This window comes from Xenia sp. Carnegie-2017, unplaced genomic scaffold, assembly GCF_021976095.1.
Source record: "Xenia sp. Carnegie-2017 unplaced genomic scaffold, XeniaSp_v1 HiC_scaffold_24, whole genome shotgun sequence".
Taxonomy (NCBI): Eukaryota; Metazoa; Cnidaria; class Anthozoa; order Malacalcyonacea; family Xeniidae; genus Xenia; species Xenia sp. Carnegie-2017.
The window spans coordinates 13683938-13689191 of record NW_025813487.1 but is presented as its reverse complement, the minus strand read 5'-3'; the positions used below and the strand labels follow the sequence as shown (position 1 = coordinate 13689191).

Sequence of the window (5254 nt, the reverse complement as noted above, 5' to 3'; positions counted from 1 at the left end):
AGCATTTTTCATCGTTCAATAAATCTCTTGAAACACAAGAAGTTGAAATTTAGATTGAACCGAGTAAGAAGAATAAAGCATAAATTTAAAGTTAACCAAGTTTCATTATTTTAAGAAAATTATAACCACGTACCTATATAATAGCTACAGTGGCTACCAATAAGAGAGCCATCATGCAGCCATATGAGACTAACTCGATCTATTTCTGAACAGTTTTCTCGCTACACAATTTTGCTGAAATGACTTTTTAGATAATGCTCATATATTGCTCAAAAATACGTTTTGATCGTGATCTGCTTGCATCACAGATGTAATTGTGACGTAGTCATTGTCGATCTAAATATAAATTTAAAGTCTTCTGTGATAACGTACATACATCCAACAATCAATTATAATTTAGAGCTTTACTGTATATCCTTGGATCTATGCAATGATGAGTTTAATGATATGGTGGTTATTGTGGCTGTTATTTGGTCAAGGATTCACAATGAAAATGGGTTGGAATGAAGAACTTGAGTTTTGTGAGGAAGAATGGAAGAAATTTGTGGCGGACAAAATTGAAATCGATTCGAAATGCAACAATACTCGTACACGTTGTTGTGTTGAGGAGAAGAAATATCTTTGGAGCGATTTAAAATGTTTAGTGAAATATGTCCACTCGAAGGTAAAGTAAACAACAGTTCAGTTTACAGTAAGTACAGAACATCAACTGGCCATGTACTTGGCAAACAATCACAACACTTATATTACTGAGGTACTGTTTAATTTAAATATGTAATTGAAACCGTGTTCTTAGAAAGTGCAATAAAGTAAGGTACCTAAAGTAAATGGTTTGAACCCGTAAGGTACATGTTAAAGTACTCAACTGATTTGGATACACTAGCTTCACAGCATTGACGCAGAATAATATCTCGTTCATTGTTCCTCTGTCTAGTTACAAAAGCAAAGTAATATGACAGTATAGTCAAAAAAATATATATATATGCAGTTATATGATATAGTTTGTATAGTTATTGCCTATTTGGGTTTAAGGAGGACTTTCGATTCAATGTGAATAGTATGTAACATTTTGTGGTCAAATGAGTGTCACTTTCTACTAGTTCTTTTTCTCTGGACAACCAGTTAAAGATAACTTAATTTTTTGTTAGGGACATGTGGATGCAGCCCGATTATTTTGAACTTTACTGTTTTGTCACACGTCGATTATCATCATTATCCTCTTTTACCAAAAGCATTAAACGTAAAATGGGAAGCAACAGAAAACTTTACGTGTTCACATAAGTACATAAATGAAAAAGTAGAAAAGTATTATCTTACGTTTTACTAGCTTTGGAATCGGACAACACAAATTCCTTACAAGTATGTTTTATACGGTGGAAAAATCACACTTGTTATGTTGTCATCAACGTGAACCTAAAACGACAAGGTACATGCAAGGGCAGTTCATTTTAGTTTCTCCTGTGTCAGTTTAATTTATAGTACACCAATGTGATTATAATGCTTCATATTCAACTTCGCTCAAATCCATACGACACTTTGACCTATATTTAATTCATCATGTACGTATACTCTTATGTAATTTCTTTGCAGTTGCAAAGCTAATAGAATACACCCGGAACAGCCAAACATGTTTAATTCGTCATACATATATTATAATGTAAACCTGTAAAGAGTAAAAGCTCAATTCAAGAGCGTGTCTTGGTTATTTTCGGGTTTATTGATTTTATTCATTAACGATCACGTTGGAAGATTTTGGTTGTTTGTTAATGGGTGTGAGGGTTAGGGTTAAGATGTTCATATATTGATCTGTGCTAGTTAAGCTTTATTATTATAATACAACGGTGATGCAATCTCGATTGTGATTGTCTAAAAGCCTTCAAATAATTGTCAATACACTATCACCTAGAAAAACATTGAAAATTACCTGTAGGTGACGAATTTTCTTTATGAGACAACTGTATATACAAGAAATATTTTGGTAGAATCTTCATCGAGACTTTCAAGTGTTTTACTCTGCTCAAATTATCGGGAATATAGACGAAAAAACACCGAAAGTGTTAAACTGTTTGTCCAGAGAGTTTTCATCGCGTATTTACAGGAAATAGACGAAAGCGAACCGCAAAAATTTTTCAATCAGACTGCAGTCAGCGCTATCCCCCTCAGATTTGCTTCGGTAGATATCCAATTGACCTCGGTCTGAATATTCTTTATATCATGCTCAACTTAATCCAAAAATTGTTAAATATTTTTAACGGGAGAATGTTCTTATATCACTTCAGTAGAAATAAATTTCGTTGTATATTAACCCTCTGTATAATATCCCTGTACATATTTGTATGCATCTCTCCTCTGCATGTATAAACCTTTATAAACCCGTAAAAAAGCCTCACGATTTTGTATAAGCCCTGGCATGATATTTATTTAAATTGTTTGGAATTTTAAATTGTGCAACTCTGGTATTCTTATTATCAAGAGCACTATTTCACAGCACAACTTAAATGAACTCCACCAAAAGAGTGTACAGCTTACAGAGTTCACAATTCAGTTTTACATTGAATTATATATTCCTTGTCTTCAAGTTTGAATAATACTAACCTAAATCATCAACTTTTCTGGGCACAAATTTGTATAAGTGTTTAGATAAACTTCCTTTTCATCAAAACGAAAGTCATGGGAGTTTATACAGTTGAAAAATCAGGTTCAGCAAACAATCTTAAAATATTTCAAATATTTCAATTGCGTAAACAAACCATAACTCTCCTTTTCCATCGTAACAGACCGTGCGCCGTGAAATTTTTATTAATTGATTTTTACACTTTTCAACTTGTTTGTAAAATTTTCAGTCTCCATGCCATTGAACTAAAATACATGGAACGCTACATCAAGCATATAATTGAACCATATTTTACGCTACACGCGAGATTTTACCCAAGACACGCGCGTTTAGTGTTTCGAGTTCCTCTCGCGGAGTAAAATTGATTGACTACACACTCGTGGGGTAAAGTCTTGCGTGTCTGGGGTAAAATCACGGCTTTAAAAATTATTAGGGTTTTGTATTACAGGTAGCGTTCCATGTATTTTAGATCAATGCTCCATGCTGGATGCCTTAAATTGTTTCATACGCCATTATTTTAAAATGACCCTCAACAGCAATTGGTTTATTTAATTCTTTAGAAAGGTTGAATTTCAAGATGACTTTTTTGGAGTGTTTTTCCTATATTGATAGAATTCAGTATGCTAAATTATTTTTCATAAAGTCATATTATTTTTATATATATATTTTGTAGAGTGTGGTATTTTCAATCAATTTTATCATGTATCATTGTCCTTTTTCAGATACGAATGGATTTTTCATCAAACATGTTCAGTCAGGAAAGTGTGTTAGGGATAATTTACCCTTTTTCGTCCTGTCTACAGTGAATAGTTTTGAGGAGTCAACTTATTTTAAATTTTTACAATCTGGCTCCATCAATAGGTCGAACACAACTAGGTGTCTTGTCTTAGGATACGAAACTAATGTGTTCTTATCTGAAGGAAATTTTAATGAAGAATGCGGAGCCATCAATACTATAACCCAAACAAATTGGGGTGGTCTATTCTATTTACGCTATAATAAATGCATACTAGCTACAAGACATTATTCCTTCCTGCGACTGAAAAGTTGTAAAAATGAAGAAGATCAGCGATTCAATTTTGGCAAGTGAGAATATTCATCCAGTTAGCGTATATATACTTAAACTCTAATTAAAAGCCACTGCAAGGCCGCAGATATAGGAATGGCGCCAGTGAAGTCACTGCAATCACACACTTCATATTTATCAAATCAATTTTATTTTACAGGAATTCACAAATAAGCTTGTATAGATATGAATTTACTTATTTTTTGTGTGTCTTTAATAGGCTCAGTAACATGTGATGGAAAAATTATATCGGACGTTAGTTGTCCTAATAATCAATATATGGTGATAAAAGTTGCAGAATATCGTGGATTGAGAAACCGGAAGCATTTGTGGCTCCAGTTATAACCACAGTTGTAGTGTCGATGTAACATGTGACCTTAAAAATTACTGTGATGGTGAAAGAAAATGTAATGTAACTGTTGATGATAATCATTTTTCCTTCAAATATTTGTCCTGGTTTCGAGAAATATCTTTATTTTGAATATCAATGTAACTACACAAGTATGCCATACAGAAAAATTTGCAATCGTAAGTATTATATGGGCAGATTATATTTTGCTTATTATTAAAGAACTTCGGGACAAGTTTTGACCTTAATGCGCAATGGTATGTTGCTCATTTTTATACTATGTACGTTATCAATTTAGAAAAGTTGACACAAATTTGAATTTTCGTCGGTGTCTTCACCAGGCGTGGTTTGTTTATGCAGTTTTATCTCGTATTGTATAATTTAGTGTCTTTTTATAATGTGACATTTAAACTTGTGTCCTAAATATTTTCATAAGTTTAATGGTTTGGTGAATTTTGTGTTTTTAGTTTGTTAATGCAAACTTTGTTCATGGAAACATATCTTCTTCCAGTCAATTTGATTTATCAAATCTATTTCTTTTAAAATCTTTTGGCCATTCTATGTAGGCCAAAGTGACATTTAATTGCATTTGTATTCATATTTTCATGACTTCACACTACAGAATTTTACATATACTGTATATATATACAAAGATAGATTCATTACAATTCCTATGAATTGGGAAGCTAAACGCAGCGCTCACCTATAAAAAACGGTATTTGTTCTGGTTTCATTAATGATTCACATAATCACTTAGACACATTTTGTTGTGATTCGTGTTTACAACACAAGAGAAAAGTTCTCAGTTCAACTTATTTGCCTGTAGTTCATTGTCAACTTAAAGATTAAAATCAAAACAGTGCTTACCAACTTTAAGTGTAAATCTATAAGATACTGTGTCCATCAGAATGTGGAAAACATTTCTGGTTAAGTGCTTTCAAACTAAAATTTTTTAAGTTAATGTCACCTTCTGTGTTCTTCTGATATTCAAACTCCGTGTATATATTTTATTCATGGACGAGATTTGTCATATTTATGTTCATAAAACCACTTCTAAAACACAGATTTCACTTTAAGATATGCGCCATAATCACAATTAAAGGAAAAATAATTTTGATTTGTGTAGTTATGGATGTACGCCTGTCTAAGTCGAATCTTCCGAACGAAGGTGTCGTGAATGTTATTACCAAGTTTAGAAACTTCACCATTTGCAACAAAGGTCTTT

General features: G+C 32.5%; 1 long non-coding RNA gene across 1 annotated transcript; it reads left to right on the top strand.

The window, feature by feature from the left end:
* The first annotated feature begins 254 nt into the window (after nt 1-254).
* Nucleotides 255-1226, top strand: LOC124451866. The gene is made up of 2 exons (XR_006950723.1): nt 255-664; nt 1149-1226. It is a non-coding gene; the product is annotated as an uncharacterized LOC124451866 (long non-coding RNA).
* The last annotated feature ends 4028 nt before the right edge of the window (nt 1227-5254 follow it).